Source organism: Taeniopygia guttata, chromosome 21, assembly GCF_048771995.1.
Source record: "Taeniopygia guttata chromosome 21, bTaeGut7.mat, whole genome shotgun sequence".
NCBI lineage: Eukaryota > Metazoa > Chordata > Aves > Passeriformes > Estrildidae > Taeniopygia > Taeniopygia guttata.
Genome location: NC_133046.1, coordinates 4,175,420 through 4,195,563, shown reverse-complemented (window position 1 = coordinate 4,195,563; position 20,144 = coordinate 4,175,420). Strand labels below are relative to the sequence as shown.

General features: G+C 44.5%; 1 protein-coding gene across 2 annotated transcripts in view; it reads left to right on the top strand.

Annotated features, from left to right (window-relative positions):
* Nucleotides 1-20,144, top strand: part of LOC100222565 (kazrin) — a 263,876-nt gene that overhangs the window by 111,011 nt on the left and 132,721 nt on the right. The gene's annotated exons all lie outside the window — the stretch shown is intronic.

Sequence of the window (20,144 nt, the reverse complement as noted above, 5' to 3'; positions counted from 1 at the left end):
ACCTGGATGGAAAATGACAGCTTGGGTTGAAAGGGACCTTAAATCCCATCGCATTTCACCCCCTACCCTGGGCAGGGACACTTTCCACTAGACCAGGTTGCTCCAAGCCCATCCAACCCTGTCCAAGTTCCAGGTGTTTGGAATACCTCTGGGGAATCAGGCATGAGGGCAGGCAGATGCTTACAGGCATCTATATGCGGCAGATAAAAATAAATATGGGGCAAAAAGGTACCTATTGATAATCCCCTTGTGCAGGAATTCTATTTTTAGCACCCAAGAATTGCTTTCCTACTTATCAGCTGCCCTGAATGCATATTAATTGGTGCCTGTGATAGAGAGACTGATTAGGAAATGCTAAGAACAATAGGGAAATGTCAAGTGCTCCTGCATCCTCATGATGTGCCTGGATCCCTTCCCAGAAAGGACAGGATGTTTTCTTGCCTGGGCTTTAAAAGTTGGAAGAATGACAAGGTGGGAAGTGGTAGTGGTGAGTAGAAGGATGGAAGTAAACAGGTGATAACATCCAGTAAAAAAAAGCCAAAAAAAAAAAACAACCCCCAAAAAACCCAAACTCAATAAAATAAATCCTCTGAGGAATGAAAGAAACATGAGTCTGGCAGGAATATCAGCAGGAATATCCCCACCAGTGTGTGAATGTAAATATGTGCTAACCCTGTGGCTCTAATCACACAGCAGGAAAAAAATATCACCAATGCAATTATTTCCCTTCCCTTCCCTTCCCTTCCCTTCCCTTCCCTTCCCTTCCCTTCCCTTCCCTTCCCTTCCCTTCCCTTCCCTTCCCTTCCCTTCCCTTCCCTTCCCTTCCCTTCCCTTCCCTTCCCTTCCCTTCCCTTCCCTTCCCTTCCCTTCCCTTCCCTTCCCTTCCCTTCCCTTCCCTTCCCTTCCCTTCCCTTCCCTTCCCTTCCCTTCCCTTCCCTTCCCTTCCCTTCCCTTCCCTTCCCTTCCCTTCCCTTCCCTTCCCTTCCCTTCCCTTCCCTTCCCTTCCCTTCCCTTCCCTTCCCTTCCCTTCCCTTCCCTTCCCTTCCCTTCCCTTCCCTTCCCTTCCCTTCCCTTCCCTTCCCTTCCCTTCCCTTCCCTTCCCTTCCCTTCCCTTCCCTTCCCTTCCCTGTTAGTTATTTTATGGAAATATTGATTATGCAAGGCTCTGTACAAGGATAAGCTGAATTCCAGTGCTTGGCACTTTGGCTCGCCTCTCTTGCCATGGACCTGATTTTGACTGGTGGATAATTTGAGGAGAGAACATCCAACTTGATATTTTGGCTGGAAATCAGCTGGACTGCTCAGCCAGCAGGAGAGGCTGGTCAGGGGGGAGAGTTAATGGGAATTTCTCACTTCTCTGCACTGTTAATCTGCTTTCCAAAGGCAGGGATGATGTGGGGGTGATGCCTTGTGGCTTGGAGAGAAATTGGACACATTTTTGGAACTCTGCTTGGACACACACCAGGAGATGTTGCTGAAACAAAGGTTTTGGGTCCACCATGGATCTAACTTTGATTTTGAGTCATTTTTTTGGCTTAAGATGAATCACTGAACCAACACACAGAGCTTTCCACCCTGGAGAGGACTGTGAGGGTTTTAGAGGAGGCTGTGCTGGGGCCCATGTGCATCTGCCAGGGAAGGGGCAGGTCCCTGCCCTCTCAGCAAGGTGTCACTGGAGCACAAAGGACAAGGATGCTCATCAGAGTGGAGAAGAGGAGCCACAGCACAGAGGTACCAGGGAGCCTGCCTGGAGTTTCACAGCTGGATTTTCTCATAGTTAAAATGTGCACTCTGTGCCCCCAAGCATCAGCCCAGTCCCTACATATATTAGGCCATATTTATTTCTCCCTTGGCTGCTTGTAAGAGCCTCTTTTGCCCATCTGTTTTCTCAATTTCCTCCACTTTTCACTGATTTTAATGCCTCAGTTTTGTGGTAGTCATGTACAAGCAACTGTGACAGTAGTGACTGTGGCTTTATAGGGGAAATTAGAGGTCACTTCTTGGTAAACACAGCATGGAGAAACAGCTGCTGAGTGTGGGGGGGAAACTCTTCTAATGTCCTATATTCAAATGGGTTTTGTCCATGGAAAATGGGGTGTATTTTGCACTTCTCCTGGCCAGAGAAGTGGCACGGGTGGCAGACGAGGTGGCACTGGTGGGAGGATGGTGCTGGCAGCTGTGGTGTGGGTTGGCTGAGGGGCTGCTGATCCATCAGCCCCATCAGCATTGTTCAACTGTACACAGGGAGAGGTAAAAAGTTGTGTGGAGTCTCTCAGCAATAGGCTGCCAGCTCAAATTCAGCCCAGGGAAGACAGTGATTTAATGGAAGTCATTACAGCCTGCAGGATCTCTTGACCCCAGTGCTCTCCATCCCTTCCATGCCTGGGATAGTGTGGGAATCCAGGGCTTCCCTCTGGCTGCCCTGGCAGGTCTGGGACCCTGGCAGGGGTCAGGAACCCCCCTGGACAGAGCCCCCAGAGACACTGTCTGTGATCTCTGTCCATGGAAGAATTTTCAATCTTACAGGATTAATTACCAGCTCTGAGTGTTTGATATTAGTAATAATTAAGTGTGGCACGGGTGCCCAGATGGCTTCTGGTGTCCATCCCAGCACATTCCTGACATCACCTGAGCCATGCCCACCTCCAAGAATGGCTCCAAAAATGGGAATTGTGCTGCCTGAAGGAAAAGCCGTGCTGAGATAATGCTGGTGCATAAAAGCAGGTGGAGAGGAAAGGTGCATTTATTCCCCTGACACCTCCCATCCTCGCCTGGCATTGGAGTGAATAAACAATTCCTCTGCTGCAGCCAGCCCCGTGCCCAGCAGGGACACAGCAACCTGTGATAGATTGTCGCTGTTGTCAATCATTTCTGACACTCCTATTATGCTCAGAAAGGATGTTTGCTCTGTGCCTGTTGTTTTATAATCCTCAGAGGTGGAATTTTATAGCCTAGCAGTGTTTCTTCCTCAGACATTTCCCTAAGCAGGATTTATTGCTTCTGCCACACGTGACATGAATCCATGATACCTTCAAACTTTAAATCACCCCCCAGCTTTGCCTAAATTACTTTTTGATTTGTTTTACTCGAGTTTCTGTTTCTAATTGCAATTGTGAGAGACTGGACTGGCGTGGAGCAAAGGTGTACAACATCCAAGGGCTGAGCCATGTGCATCAGCTCTAATCCAGCTGTTTCCAGAGGATTTTGTCTCATCAACAGAAAAGGTGCAGCAGCAGCACCAGCCCTAGATGTAGGGTAATGTCTCATGGCATTTTGCTGGATGCCTGCCCTCAAAAGCCAAGCTTTCAGGAAGTTCAGCCCATTTAGTGCCTTCCATTAAGGTTTTTTTATTAACTTAAAGTAGATTTGAAGTTCTTGGGGAGAAATACCATCTCTTTATTGCCTTTCCCAGCAGTGTTGTGCTTATCCTCAGGTGTTGTTCTGGAGGGAATGAAAAGACATCAAAAATATCTTCGGGTTTGCTTTGGACTTTTTGAATGAGATCATACCACAAATGATGACTTAAGAACAAGATCAGCTTTGTGGGACATTTGGCTAAGATTCATTTGGATTTCAGCTTCTGCCTAGGCAGGAGAGTGTGAGGGCATTGAGATATTCAACTGCTTCTCTGCTGGGGAGTTCATTTATTTCTTAGGTAAAGACAGATAATTATTACTTATATCAAAAAAAATTAACTTTGTGGTGCTTCTAACCTAAATTGCTAACAAAACAGTGTTCTCATTGCCCAAAAATCATAGAGGAAAGAACACTTTCATTTACATTTAGAAGTATTTTTTATTTAAAATCTGGTGTTGTAGCATTGTGTGTGTGTGTGTGTGGTTTTTTGGTTGGTTCTTTTTTTCCTTTACTCTGAATCAAACAGCTCCAGTCCTCACTGACTCATGGGACAAACCTTTAGCAGGTGTCTGCCAGGACAGGTCTGCAGATGAAGTTAATGCCAGTTTGGACAGAGAATATTGCCTTGTTTTCCTTTGGAAAATATCTGAGTATTTGAGTTGTCATCACCTTAAGCCTTTTAAGCCTGACACTGATACCCTGTAAATAAATCATTTAAGGCGAGAGTCTTTCAATTTATGGAAAAAAAAGGAAAATCAGCTTGGCATGACTTACATTTAGCCATTCAACATCCCACCAGCTGCTGCTTTGTTGGTTTTTTGTGGTTTTTTGTGGTTTTTTTTTTTTTTTTTTCTCTGTATTACCGTCCATTTCTAACCAGACAAGATAATAATTTCTCAGCCTTTTTACATCACAATCTTTTCTCCAGTGGTCCCTTCCTGATCAGGCTGTTCTGGAGACAGCCACGATAATTGCTGCAGAACTGTGGCAGAGCTATTTCCCCAGCTGACCTTTAAAAATAGTTCTCATTTTCTACAGAGGGCTGTTGTATAAAACCAACCATGTTGTTGCAATATTTTGTTTGTTGCTTAAATGCTTCTCACCATCTGTTTTTCAGACTTTTAGCAGAGCTTCAGGAGCAATGCCCCATGACCTTTATTTTCACACGAGTGGGTCCTATCAGTATCAACAGGAAGAACAGGGGAAGGAGGATTTCCTCTGTGTTCCAATAAACTGAAATTATTGGAGTTCTGAAAGTGTCCTTGCCACACCAATGTGTTTCGAGGGCTGCACAAAGGGAAATGATGTAAATTCTGTTATGAAATAATATAAAAATGCAGCTGTCAGTAGGTGTTCATTTATCTCAGCCTGCACAACCCATGAGCTGGTTTGGCTTGGAGAACAGCTTCAGTTCAGGTCAGGGTGTATCTAGAGGAAAGCCCAAAACACAAACTTTCTGCTCTGTATGCTGTATTTTTTTTTTTACATTAATCTTGCTGGCCCATTTCCATAAGAAGGAATCTTCTTGGCTGCCTCAAGCCAGTAGCACACCTTCTAATGATCCCTCCAGGGCTAAAAGGGAGCACAAAACACTGACTTGTGTGGAAGGAGGAGAAGATAAAAGGCAGAACCTCTGAAGCTTCAGCAAGGACCTCGTTGTGTCTAATGACATTATTAACATGTGTTACACAGCCTGGCTTGTGGTGCTTGTCCCTAAACAGGTACCTGACAACCTGCTGCCTCTTTCATGGCCTGAAACAGTCTGAATGTGCTGTCTCTGCTAATTCAATTTATTTGGAGAGTGATGTGCTCTATGATGAAGAATCAGAGGCACCTCTAACTCAGGAGAGCTGTAAGGTGCTGCTCTCTCCACCAGCCCAGCTCTGCACATCATTAGTGACCCACAAGTGGTGGGTCCCATCCTGCCTGGTGGTCCTGCCTGATTCAAAACCCACGAGCTTTCTGAGCCAAGACTCAGGATAAGGAAGTTTGCAAAATGACTGTAAAAATGAGAGTTGCAGCCTTGGAGAAAGATCAGTTCTTTATTTTCTTGAGAGAGATTCAGGATGAATTTATGAAGCTCTGGGACAGTCTGTGCTTTTCCCACCCCTCAGGGGTTCAAACCTGAGCTAGAACCATGCAAAGGATGGATTCTGCTGCCTACCATCACTGCAAAGCAATATTTATATCACTAAATAATGGTGCTGAATCCCCAAATTACATTTGCTGTAAGGCCAGAGCTGGTAATTCACTGGCTGCAAGGTGGCTCAGCACGGTGACATCAGGTCGGTTCTGATTTTATTCTCATTCTTTCTTATTTGGCTCTCCTTTGGAACTGGAAAAAAGCTTGTTATTCAGGATTAGGTTTGATATTGCTGTTGAAAGCTCAAAAATACTTTCAATATTTGCAGCCCTGCAAGAGTAGAAGACTAAAAAATAAAAAAACCAAAATAAATCACATGTACAAAGAGGAGAGCATAGCACCACCTGTAAAGAGTGCAAAAAGCAAGATTCTCAGCTGTTTTGTTGTTTGTTTAGTTGCTTATAAGTTAGTGTTTACTTTTATGCTTTCAGGAGATGTGGAGGTCAGTAGGAGAGGAGGGCCATGGCAGTGGAGAGGTCAGGCTGGGGTTGTACAGCAGCAGTTCAGCATTCAGAGAGAGAGAAATAAAGATATACATGTATATGTGTGTGTGTGTGTCTATAGGAAAGGTTATAGCCCCTGAAAAAACCTGATGGACACCTTTCCTTGATTCAGAGGCAAACCAGAACTGATTAAAAGAGAAAATGCATAAAGAAGCCAGGATTTCTGCAGGCAGATCTCTGCAGATCCTGGATATTGCCAATTGAATTAATATCCAGGTAATTCCAACATTCCAGTTTCTGTGATGCCTTCACAGAAGCTCTCACACCTCTTAGCAGGTGGCCCAGGACAGAATGTTTCATTTGCAGATTCCTGTTGAACACTGAAGAAGAGGTGACAATTTTTTCTCACTTAGAACCCGATGTGTATTCATGAGCGCTCTGTGTGCAAAGCTTTAATTGAAGTTCATGAGAGAGAAACGATGAGTATCTTCATAAATGTAGAAGAAGCAATTAGGGGAGACCAGAACAGATTTGCTATCGCAGCAGTTTATCAGCAATGCAGATTTTTCAGTTAATAACAGGAAAAAAACCCCAATTGTGCAGCCAGCAAATGAGATAGAAAATCCCAGTTAGCCTCACTCAGCGCTTGGAAAGCACAAGATGTGAAGACTCAGGAAAATGTGTTTTCTTCCCTCAATGTGTTTTCTCCTGCCTGGAGAGTCTCCTGCTTCATTTCTAGTCAACAAATTAGCTAAAGCCCCTCAGCTCAGCCCAAAGTGGTGCTGGACCAAGCCCCTGGGAAGCCTGAGAGCTCCATCCCAAAGCAAATCCTCCTCCCGACTCAGCTGCAAACTTCCCCTCCAACTCAGGTGTCACCAGGCTGAGCCCAGCAGGAGGTGGGAGCCAGCCAAGTACATTTGTATTTTTTGTCTCAGAAAAACCAATAAATATTTAATGGCTCTGGGAGACACTGCGAGTGTTTGGGTTCTCTCCCCATATATCAACAGTTGCTTTAAGCACTTGCTTGATAAAAATTAAGCTGTTTCTCCAGATTCCTGCCTCAGATGCTGGGTAGGGAGCTAATTGTGTAAGCAAAAGCTGTCTTGTTTTGGAAAACAAATTCAAATGGAAGAGCTGGTTTCTGAGAGTGAATGCTGGGCTGCTATTCCTGCAGAAATATTCCAAACAGCCTTGTGAGTTAACCCTGGCAACAGATCTTGTCCAGATGTAGTGATCCTTTATGCTTTAACTCCTTCTAGGCTGCAGGCTCAGCTCCTTGCTAGGGCAGCATCCGTGCTAAATGCATTCCATTCGATTTCATTTGCACGGAGTTTTAGCAAACCATAGATTTCCTCTGGACTCTGATTTTTCCCAGCAAGGAGATGGATTCACAGGTTGCAAGACCCTGACACCAGTTCAGATCTGCTCTTCCTTCAGGGAAAAGGTGTCTTTTATCCATTGCACAAATGTAAGGATGTAATTTAATTCCCATCTTCCTCATTTATCCGTGAGCTGGGAATAATATTTGTCTACTTCACAGAGATCGTGTGAGGCTCTTCATTCATTAATGTGTAAAAGCTTTGAGATCCTTAGGATGAAAATTGCTTTAAAAGATGCTGTTAATAATAAATATCAAGTAATGCACCTTGGTACCTCTTAGCAATAATTGGTGCTATCATTCCTGCCCGACTCTTCCATGAATTAAAAGGCTTTGAATGGGACTGGAACTACGAATGGGATTGGGACCAATTAGCAAGTAATCATATGTCAGTTTTTATATCCTTAGCATTCTTGTCATGGGACTCTTGGGAAAATCTCCATGGATTTTAATGGTGCAATGTCAGAATTCAGCCCCAGACATGTTTGTGGGATAACTGCTGGATAACCTGCATTCCTCTGGTAACTTGGTTGCTTAGTGATTAAGCTAAAAGCAAAAGTATGCTGGTTTAATATTAACATAAATGGAATTAGCTTTCTCTGAGTTAAATGTTACAGGGAAATTCTCATCATAAGGAAACCATGATTATTTTCTTTTGATATATAGATTTAATTATTTTGTTCATAGTTTTTGACCTGCTCTCTGTATTTAACCTCCACTCCAGCATGTGGAGACTGGCTTTTATGGAAAATCCAATAATTTGCTGCTCAGTCACCCAATTTATACTTTTATTAGATTTCAAGCCCACAGCACTCACCCTCCTAAACACAGAGGCACTAAATATACATCCCAAGTAAATAAAGAGCTCACATAAAGAAATTGCCTTATCTTTTAAAGATATCAACCTTATCTCTGTGGAAGGGGAAAGCACTGAGCATTGGAATGATGAAGGCAGGACAAAGGACCATGTGAATCAACACCATGAGAAAGCTGGTGGCCAGTGAGGTGTGGATTTACAGCAAAATGTTCCCCAATTAGGAGCAGCCTCTTCTTCCTGGCTGGAAGAGAATCGTGTGCTGTGAACGTTGCCGGTGCCACATGGGGGAGATGTTGAAGAAGAGCTGGATCACTCCACTCCAGCACAACTTCCCGGGGAAGAGCAGCCTGAGGGGTTTAGGAGCCTGATTCCTTTCAGTTTTCCCCCCGCATGACAAGTATATAAATATCCTGTATAAAAGGGATCTGTGCAAACCACTTGAAAAAATTATCCCTCTTGGCTTCAGGGCGCATCCAACATCCTCCAGCTGCCAAAGGTGCTTTTATGAGCAAGGCCATGAAGGGATCAAGGAAGATAAAATAAGGAGTGATGCAGTCTCTTGTGTCAGCACCACTGCAGCTCTTGCCCTCTTGCCAGCTGGGTTTGGGAAGGGATGGTTTGGAGGATCTGAGAGAGTCTGGCTGGCATGGGGAGCACTTAGCAGGATTTCTTGCTGCTGTTCCCTAATACTCAAAAAATAAGGATAAGCTCATACAAGTAGCATGTGATTTACTCAAAGCCCACTGGCCATCTTCCTTGTTTCTTCCTAGGATAATACTTTTCACACTGCAAATCAGTGGTTAATGCTTACTTATGCATGAGAAATCTCCACAGAAATGGCTATAGGGAGAGTATCTGAACTGTGTGAAAGCCAAAAAGAAAGACTGATTTTTTGAATTACTTTTCCAATATTTTTTTTAATGGTTTAAAAGATATTTATTCTAGGACCCAAATATATTTTATAATATTCTAGCAGCCAGGTTAGCAGGTAGAACCAGTACTTTTGCAACAGGAGTGAGCTGTGAAGCCAGGTTAGGTAGCCTGGGGGAAGTCAAGACATTTTCATTTTTCAACTTTAAAAAAAAAAGAAAAAAAGAAAAAGAAAGAAAAAACTACAAGTGCACAGCACATACCCCAAAAACTGAAGTGCTGCCCCCTTTGAACACAGGCTCCAGCTGACTCCAGGGGAACTCTGGCTCCTCTTTCAAGCACAGCCTTCACTTTCTGCCCACAGACAGCCAGAGGCTGCAAGAATACAGCAACTTTTTCCTCTCTGTCTTTCTGCATAGAGGAATTCAGAATCACTGCATGATGTGTGCCCCAATTAATATTCCCTGATTGTTTCCCTTTCCCTTCCAAATGATGTCAGTCTCCATCATTTTTGGAATAATGGTAGTGAGAGGAATGTCTGTTTTTCAGAAATATTTTATCTCTCGTTTTTGTGCTCGCAACAATCTCTACTCATCTCAGGATTTTAATTTTTCTTTTTAGCCTCTGGCTTTTGACTTACATTATAAAAGATCTACAGTAAAATAATGAAAACTGTCTTAATCTATCACTACTCAGTTTGTACATTATTAATAATGAAGGCAGTGTAATTAGGCTGCAGAATGCACAGTGAACACAACACTAAGATGTCCTTAACTAACATCTGTGGCTACTGCTTGGCTTATATTGGCACAAGCCACCAAGATTTTACATGAAAACAGTTATTTGTGTCTGGCATTGCTTTTACAGAGTACAGGGGCTTCATTTAGTGCTGGCTGCCTGTTGAAAGACAGCGTGAAATCCATGGCAATGAATGCTCAGCTCTATTTGAGTCGTACTTAAGGTGCAGACCCTGGCCTCAGTGTCACTGCTTTGCTGAAAACTTTTTTCTCTTGTGCCCTTGGTGTTTGAGCTGATGGGGTGCCACGGACAGAAACTCATCTTTAGGAGGGCCTTTTTCTCTTCTGCCCCTTGCTGTCCCCTTTTCCATGTCAAACCCTCGTGATCCCCATCCTCACGCCCTGTTACAAGGAGGCCAGGAAGGAACAAGGTGCTTTTCCAGTCTGTCATCAGCATAAGCTGATGGTTTGATCCTCTGCCTGTGCTGTCCTGACCCGTGATATGTTGGATCTCCAGGGTTAAAAGCCTCAAAGGTGTCTCTGTTACAGCTTGTTCCCAAAATGGTGGGGAGAAATCACATCCTTAATGCAAATGTAGAGTTGCAAGGCCACCACTGCCACAGATCTGGCCACGTCCATCACAGAATTATGGAATCATTTAGGCTGGAAAAAAATCTTTGAGATCAACAAGTGCCATCCCTCCTTCTCTGACAGCTTCCAGCTGCTGGCAGGGCATTGAAAAGAGATGTTTAGAACAAGAAGAATGTTTAGATCAGACATAAGGAAAAAATTCTTCCCTATAAGAGAGGTCAGGCCCTGACACAGGGGCTTGGGAGAGAAAAGATCTTAAATACCATCATGCTTCAACCCTTCTGCCCTTCCACCAGACCAGGTTGTTCCAAGCCCCATCCAAACTGGCCTTGGGCACTTCCAGGGATGGAGCAGCCACAGCTTCTCTGGGCAACCTGTGCTGAGGCCTCCCCACCCTCACAGGGAAGGATTTCTTCTTTATATTTAATCCAAAGCTATTCTCTACCAGTTTACAGCCATTACCCCCTGCCTGTCAAACTGGGATGGATTGAGGTTCTCCTCCCCTGGGAACTTTCAAGCACTTTTCCCCCGCTTGCCAAGCCTCCCGCTGCTGTGAGCGTAACCCCTCCTGTCAGAGCCAGAGTTATGAGCCACCCCAAATCTTCCTGCTGAGCTTACATGGTGGATATAATCAGTGATGACTCTGCACAAACCAGAAAATAAACCAGCCCTACAGCTCTATGAATGTATCAGCTCCACAAAAAAACATGGGGAAATGCAACGTCTGCAGAAGGAGGGAGGGGAATTGAGAGTGCAAGAGGTTTTATTGTGGCACATTTGAGAGCAGAGCCCACAATAGAGAGTGAATAAAGACCTTATAAAAATACTTGGCAGCAACTCCTCTAAATCTTTCAAGGTATGAGTTTCTTATTTTAGTTGATTTACTGAGCTGACAAAGAGGCAATCATCGTTAATCAAAATAACTCACTCCTGCTTTGAGTATGAGAGCTGAAGTTAGATGAAGGTCATGGAAAAGAGATGATAAACTAGCCCAGGATCTTTAGTGGCTGGAGTTTATTAGGGAGCCTATTCTAGAGGGGAAACAGATTTTGGCAAATGCTGATGGTTTTTAAAATGGATTTTTTTTCAAGAAGCAAGGATTGCATCTCTCACAGATTGACAGATGGGATACACTCAAGTATGCATGAAGGGATGATTTCCTGATGGCTTTTAGTAGCAAGAGGTGCTGTATTGGAAAGCAGTTGGTATTTTCCTGGAGGCAGGGAGGGAAGCAAAGATTTGGATAAGATGTGTAGGAGATGAGAAGTGATAGGGGCCTAGTGAGTGCCAAACCACATTTTCTGGGGAAGCTTCAGGAGCCACTGACACTTCTGAGAAATGTCTCTCTTGGCCATCGTGGAGATTTCTGTCCATGCCTTAGTCCATTTATACTTAGGGAAGTCTCTTTCCTCGACCCCTGACAGTGCAATGTCTCCCTGCTCTGCTCCTCACCCTGGTCAGGTGTGCACCAGCCTGTGCAGGACTCACTGAGGAGGACATTTGTGAACACCTTGTTCAGCACTTTGCTGATGGCTGAGCCCCAAATAATGCAAAACTGAGCAGGCAGAAGCCCAAGAATCCTTCAAAATTATGCTAATGATTCTTAACAAGTTCCATGTTTTGCCTTGAAACTCACTTCTTTAGCTAAAATTTTCTCTGCATTCTGTCTAGAATTAAGGGAAAATATCTAAATTCAAGCAAAAGTGATTGCCCGAAGCAGTGAGAACTGCCAGTGCCTGCAAGCAATATCAATTAGTGTTCTGGTGCCAGAATTATCAATAGCTCTCCTGCCAGTAGCTTTTATTATCAAAAAAACTGGGTTGATAACTGTGTATTTCACTTGGATAACATAATGTATGACCTTAGCACAATGAAGGGACACGAAATCCCATAGAAATTTTGTTTAAAGCTAAATTATTTGTGCTTGAGATTTGTCTTCTATTCCCTCTTCTTCTTGCCCTGTGGACACATCTGATGAGTCTAAACCTTGTCATTTAAAAGCTTTTGTGAGGTATTTGAAATTTCTAAATAATATGCTCATACATTTTGTTTTGTTTGCATCATCAGTAGCACAAGCAGTCCTGGGGGCTAAATCCATTAATGGAAAGCCAACAAAAGATCAACTCCCAAATACAGGGGACCACTCCAATACTAAGAAAGCTGTAAGTTATAATACAAATACCTATGTCAGCTCATGAATTAAATTATATTTACGAGAGATCTCTTGTGGCAGCCTACTAAAATAATGTATTACGTGCTTAGAGGCAGCAGTGGACTGATACAATGAAAGGGGGATAATTAAAGGCTTTGCAAATCCCAAATGTGCCAGCAGCTGCGGGTCAGCTCAGGAAGCAGCTCTGGGAGCCACACCTGTGCCTCCTGCAAGGATGGAAACCCATTACATGACACTTGGGGAGAATAAACCTGGAGGGGGAATAGCTTCTCTGTCTTGGATAAATATGTAGAAGAAATCCACTGGGAATGATCAAAAAAAAAAAAAAAAAAAAAAAAAAAAGAGTGGTAGCAGGTGGCAGCACTTCTTTTCACCCTACAAAATGCATATTTAGAAGCAAAATGGAGAGGAGGAGCCAATTAGTGGGATTACTGTGCTTCAAGAGGCAGGTGCTTGCATTCCAGCTAGGAAGCTGCTGCTTCCAATGAGATGAAATGCAGGTGCTTTGTATACAACAGAGGCTTTGGCAACAAAGTTTTGCTAATTACAGAAGCAGAGGACAAAAAGGTAAAGCTCAAAAGCAGCTTGTCTGACAATGAACAAAGGACCCATAAGGCAGCATTAAAACTCAAGGAAAAAAAAAGAATTTTCAGTGCTGAGCAATTCTGCAGGTTCATTGTGGAAGCCATAAAGAGAAGAGGACATGGTCCTTCGAATGGTGGGGAACAGGGAGATGGGGATAGCTTGGATTGCTTTGGGATGTAAGGAATAAAATGACTTTGAGCAGAATTACAACCATGGCCGCACATTCCTACTTTGACATAGAAAAAATGAACATCAGAGAAAAAACTATGGGTGAGCACCAGAGAAAGGCTAAAACAGAAATCCTTTCGCTTGTCTGGATGCAGCTCTGGCTCCATCTGAGCTGAGAGTGCCTTTTCCTGGCTGCAGAGCAGATGGTCCCACCTTGGCAGAGCGGCACGGGCAGGGCACAGTGCCCGCGTCCTGCGGGAGGCACGGATGGCACAGGATCCACCAAAGCTGTCCTGGAGAGCGAGGGAGGGCTTCATGGAGACTCAAATCATGATTGTGGGAATCCAGAGCTTCCCTCTGGCTGCCCTGGCAGGTCTGGGACCCTGGCAGGGGTCAGGAACCCCCCTGGACAGAGCCCCCAGAGACACTGTCTGTGATCTCTGCCCATGGAAAAGAGTTTTCAATCTTACAGGATCAATTACAAGCTCTGAGTGTTTGATATAAGTAATAATTAAGTGTGGCACAGGTGCGAAAATAAAATTTTAGGATTCTAGATTAGGGGTGCAAAGGGGACAAGATGGAGGAAATTGGGTGTGTCTTGTCCTTTTTCTCCTTCTTCATGCCCTCCATGTTTCACTGTGGTGTTGGCATTTTTCTGTTGGTTCAGGCTGGGGACACACTGTCCAACGTAGGTGACAGATATTGGCACGTTATTGTAAATCCAGCACAGGTAGTTTGTGGTATTTAATGTTTGTACCATCCCACTGAGGGCAGAGCCCCACATGCTGCCCTGCAGGACAGAGCTGCGGCAGGGCAGCAGAACATGTTAGAGATAAACAGAATAAACAACCTTGAAACCAGCACAGACCAATTATGGCTTCTGCTTTGGCAGTGGGGCTGAAAGACAGAGACTTTCTACAATCTCAGGATCATCAATACCACAGATTCCAACACATGATTGTCTCATCACAATTTACAGCTGTTACCAGTTACTACAAGATCAATAAAAAAATGTAACAGAGGGAGAGAACTCACACTGTTGAGGGCACATCTCGAGTGCTGTGTCCAGTGTCCAGTTCTGGCCCCTCAGTTTGGGAAGGACTTTGAGATGTTTGAGTGTGTTCAGAGGAGGCAACTGACGCTGTTGAGGCAGGACGGGAATGAATAGACTTTGTTCAGAAGGCTGTGAATAGAACTCTGCTTTATTTCAAAATACATCACTCTTTTATACAGAGCTTCGTGCAGACCAACTCTATTGGTCCTGATGTAAAAACAACTTATCCATTGGTGTACAGTGCATGATGCACAGTGGTAGAACTTAACTATAAACAATGTGAACCACAAGAAAGATAAAGAACTTATTTACATTCTTCTCAGTAGTTTCTCAGGCTTCTGCCTGGTTAGAAATTTTCTGTTTTCTCTTTGACTGAATCTGAGCCCTACAGGCAACGAGGCTGGAGAGGGGCTGGGAACACAAACCCTGTGAGGAACCACTGAGGGAGCTGGGGGTGCTCAGCCTGGAGAAAAGGAGACTCAGGGTGACCCCTCACTCTGTACAGCTCCTGAAAGGTGCCTGTGGCCAGGTGGGGCTGGGCTCTTTCTCAGGCAGCACTGACAGAACCAGAGCACACAGCCTCAAGCTGCACCAAGGGGAACATAGATTGGATATTAGGAAAAAGTTTTTTACAGAAAGGGTGACAAAGTTCTGGAATGGTGTGCCCAGGGAGGTGGTGGAGTCACCAGCCCTGGGTGTGTTTAACAAAGCCTGGATGTGGCACTGGGTGCTAGGATTTAGTTGAGGTGTTGGGGCTGGGTGGGACTTGATGATCTTGAAGGTCTCTTCCAACCCAGTCATTCTGTGAATTCTGTGAAATTTCTGAGGTGTATTTTGGGGCGTTCAGATAATTTTTCTCTTAGAGAGCTGGCAGCGTTTAATATTTTGGGGTGTTTCAGCTGCCTGAACCCTTTGCTCCTGGCTGTGTGCTGTGCCCAGCCCCCAGCTTTGCTGCTTTCTGGTGCTTGAAAAAAAATTCCTTGGTCCTGCCAAGGATACTCTTCAGCAGGTGACCTTCCTCCAGGACAGCAAAGCTCTTGAGTGCTCATTGTTATTGTTGTATTCAAAGGATTGTTTCTTGCCATTTTTAAAACATGGTCACTTAGAACTCAGTAGGATTGGTGCTTAAATGTGGTTGCAATATAGAAATAACCATTTCCTGGCATGTCTGGATCAAAGATGCAGTCAAGAGTTTTGAAATGCTCATAGTTTTTCTAAGAGATTTGAGATCAAATGGTTGCCAGAAGTAGATGTAATTGTTTTTGTGGAAACACTCATTTTAGTACTATTTACACACAGACCTAGCGATACTAAAGACCAAGGTCCCATTTGCCATTTCAGATGTTGAAGGCTGATGCAGACATGGTGAAGGAAGGTTTAGTTTTGTTGTGAGCTTGGAAAGAAGAGAGCAGGACTTGGGGGGTGAAGACAAACTTCTGAAGCTTTGGGTGACCCTCAAAAATAAGTGGCCTCTTGGGTTCATTATCATCATATAACCACTCAAATTATTAAAGGTGAACAGTGTGGATACAGAAGAATCTGCTGACAGGCTGAGAGAGTTGGGACTGTTGAGAAAAGAAGGCTCCAAGGAGAACTTAGAGCCCTTTGCAGTATCTAAAAGGGAACACAGGAGGGCTGGAAAGGGACTTTTGACAAGGGCCTGCAGTGACAGGACAAGGAGGAATGGCTTAAAGCTGAAGGAGAATAAATTTGGATAAGGTCTAGGGAAGGAATTCTTCCCTGTGAGGGTGGGGAGCCCCTGGCACAGGTTGCCCAGGGAAGCTGTGGCTGCCCCATCCCTGGAAGTGTCCAATTGGAGGGGGTTTGGAGCACCCTGGGATAGAGGAAGGTGGAATGAAATGAGTCTTCCAATCCAAATTACTCTCGATTTTTCCAGCTCCTTGGCTTTCTGTGCTGACAGTGCATAAACAGGATTTAACAGTCCACGAGGAGAAGAATATATGGGGGGAAAGCTGCATCAGAAAGAAACCTCCTGGGTGCAGCAGGGACAACAACTGAGGTTTTAAACAGTGCATCTCTGTAGGAGTCACAAGAGAGGGCAGCCAGGAGGCAGCTGGGGTGGAGAAGTGCTTGGCTGCCTCGGGCAAGGGAGGATGATGGTGAATCCCGGGATAGAAACCTCAGCCTTGCACTCCTCAGGAAAACGGGACCTGAGTAATGCCTTTTAAACAAAACCTCTAAACAAGGGAGCAGCTGGAGGTATTGGTGAGGGATCCCAGAGATATAATAAAGAGAGGACTTCCATGGAAGTCATGGCTGGAAATATTTTCATGGGTTTTGGAGGCTCTGGAAGAAAGCTGGGTCTGGGATGCGATAGCCCAGAGAGCAGAGTTGTGAAAGAGCTGTATTTAGCGTCTGACAAAGCAATCAAAACCTGATGAGCAAAGGCAGCAGAATGAAGCTGATGGAAGTGGACAAAGCTCCAAATGTGAGTTTGATAGTGAATCCAAAACACCACAGGGGTGTTTCTGCCTGAGGCAGAACCTGGGTGACAGTGAGAGCTGTACCCCATGGAGCCACCCCAAATACCCAAATACCCCATGGAGCCACCCCTAGCTCCCCAAATACCCCATGGAGCCACCCCAAATACCCCATGGAGCCACCCCAAATACCCAAATACCCCATGGAGCCACCCCTAGCTCCCCAAATCCCCCCACACAGGGAATTGTCTCCTGCCCATGTCTTTCCCTGGGGTCTTGGTGATTTTCCTTTTTGGTTGTCCAATTCTCCAAACAGATTTAATGAAGCCTAAGGCAGGCTGGGTGTCTGTGTATTCAGCCAGGTGTGCTGCTGGGTTATTTTAAAGAACTGGCCTTACATAAATTCAGTTGTAATATGAAGTTGTTTATTTGCTCCCTTCTACCTGAATTTTGTAATTTGCTACTATTTTAACTAAGCCTTGTTACAGAAAATAGCTCTAATTTGCTTTTGTCTCTCAGGCGTGACAAGAGCAATGCACACGTATGTGCCTGGCTAGTTTTTCTCTGTGGTTGAGACTCACCAGTCAGATAAATCACGAAAAAATTTTAAAACCCTAAAAGCTGAGGACTGGCACCCTGTCTGACATGGACTTGTGTGAGAGCTTCATGTTTTCTCACATTTGAGAAAACTGGCACAAGAACTCACAAATCTGGAAGAAATGTCCATGCAGGTTGATTGCACAAATGGATTTAATTGTTTGCACAGAATCTGTTTTGCTGCTTCACACTGTAACAACACTGATCTGATTATTTTTCTTTGCTTTAACCAGCAAAATGTCTCTCATTGGTGTTTGCATAATTAATGCTATAGGATTCGGCTGTGGTCCAGCGCCATGCCAGGAATCGCTGTGCTCTCCAATCTGCTGCAAAACAGCATTTTCTAGCACATTATTTTTATTCTAACGCTGTAATATGGAAAGCCCTGCAGTGCCCTGGCTAATGTGGCTTCTTCTGTCTCTACATCACAGTAGCTGGCTCTTCCCTGACCTGGGAGAGCTACAAATCCCATTAGTTTAGAAGCAGCATCATCCTGAACGTGTTCCTGCTTGTGATCTCCATTTGTCTGTTAGATAGATCTACACAGTCTGGTTATAATTGGGGTGTTTTAAAACCTGCTGGAGCAGCAAAGCACCATGAGGTGGGATGTCAGAAGGACTTACCCAGGCTTTGTGTAGCAGTTTTGTGATGCAGCTTCCCATTTTGATGGAGGGTATTTGAGTCTCTGCAGGAAAACCCATCATTTGCTGTGTGTGGGATGGACTGGTTTAACTGGGGAAAAAAACCTTGGAGATCCCCTTATTGCTTCTCTGAATGATCCACGCACTGTTGACCAAAAGGGAAATCTTTGTTTTGTTTTCAAAAGAAGGGAGTGTTAATAATGATAACACAACCTTCTGGTTGCTGTGTGGTGACAGGAACATAAGGGATGAGATTAAATAATACATTCCCAATAATGAAGCAGTATAATCAATAATGCAATCAAACAGAATCAAACAGATGATTATACCCTAATAATGAGCACACCCCCTCCTTCCCAGTGAATTCTGCAGCTTGGCTACCTGTGCTTCTCACCAGGCACACAGCCCTTTGTGCCAAATGGATTAAGAAGTTTCCCTACCCTCCTTCCATTTCATTTTTGCTCTCCAACTTCCCCTTGCACACTCCAACCCCCAAAACCCTTCTCTTCAATATGATACTTGACCAAATGTACATTATCTGGTAGGATGATGCATTAAAAATACTTTTGTCTCCATCCCTCCTTTGGTACCATCTGGCAGAGAGGTCTTGGACCAGCTCCTTAACCCCTCACTGCCTGTTTTTCACCTGTAAAGCACAAAAATTGCTGCTCTTGGCCTTGTGGGTGTTTGCCTTGGGATGAGAAGGGTGGTGATTGATACAGAACTGCCACGACTGGAAGGGCTGCTCTAATCTCTCTTTATTGCTCTAAAGCAGTAGTGGCAAAAAATCACAGCTTAAATAACTTAACACACCTGGCCCAGTATCAGTGAGCATTCAGCTGTCTTTGTTTTCTCTTTTTCACTTCCAAAAATGACTTGCAGGGATGGAGGGGGGGAAGGAAGGTGGGTGAGGTTGTGCTGAACAACTCTCAGCAAATTTGGGAAGTCTCTTTATCTGGCAGCTTTATTGCTTTGCTGATAAGCCCTGCAGCCAGCTCGATTTGACAGGATAAACCACGGCAAGCAGCAAACTTAATCTCCTTGAGGCAAATGGAAATGATGTCTTCCTGCAGATCTGTCTGTGCAGATCCCAGAGGCTGCTGCCAGCAGCAAAGTTTCTCCCAGGGGCTGCCCCTTCCAGTCCCAAAGGCTTCAGGCTGCAGAAGCAGGTGGGGTTCACCTCAGTGTCCCAAATTCCTCTGAGCTACAGGTAGTGCAGGCTGCTGTTGCCACCCTGTTACCCTGTGGGCAGAATTCCCCAGAGAGTTCTTGCATGAGCAGGACACAGCAATAGATTGTTCCATTTGAGGTCTATTTTCATAGATGTGATGAGAAAAGAGATCATGGTGTGAAATGACCATCCAAGCAGGACTTCTGAAATAAAGGAAGTAGAGGCAGAGGGCAGGCAGGGGAGTTTTATTGCTGGAAATATGACGGGGTTTGTAAATCCAGGATAAAAGGAGGAAGAGATTAAACAAGAGGTCTATAACTTTTGAACTTTTTGGGGAAAAAAAGAAAAAACAACCCCAAAATCCTCAAAAGCCCAGAGTGTGTTTGTTTTAAGACCATCAGCAGAATAAAGCTGGTGGTAGTACCCCTAGGCCATGCCCCAACCCCAAGAAGAGCAGAGAGGAGCATTAGTGCTAAAAGCTCCTACAGGAGGTCCAGAAACACCTGCAGAAAGGGACATAAAAGCAAAGTGCACTTCTGGGTCATTTTCTGAGCTAAAAATATGGGTAAAATAGAGATAAACTTTCAAACATCATTGTCAATCACCTCAGCACAGGGATGGGTGCAATTGGGAGGTGTGTGCATTTCTGCTTGAGCAGATACTGCTTATAACTGGGGATAACTTTTAGGTGGAAATCACATTAAAAACATTGTTTTTACTGCAGTCCCATGAAGAAAGTTGTTCCACTTGAGGTTCTTGGTGTTTTTCTTGCCAGTACTAATAGGGTCACTCCATGCACAGCCTCCAGCAATGGATTTGGCTCCCATCAGAGCTGGCTGCAGGTTCTTGCTCGTGGCTTCCAGGGATCCCACCATGTATCTCCCATTTCCTCTCTTCCATCATTTCATTACTCAAGCAACTCCTATCCTTGTCTCCTATAGAATAGTTACAGAGTTTTACCACTTGGCCCAAGGAAAA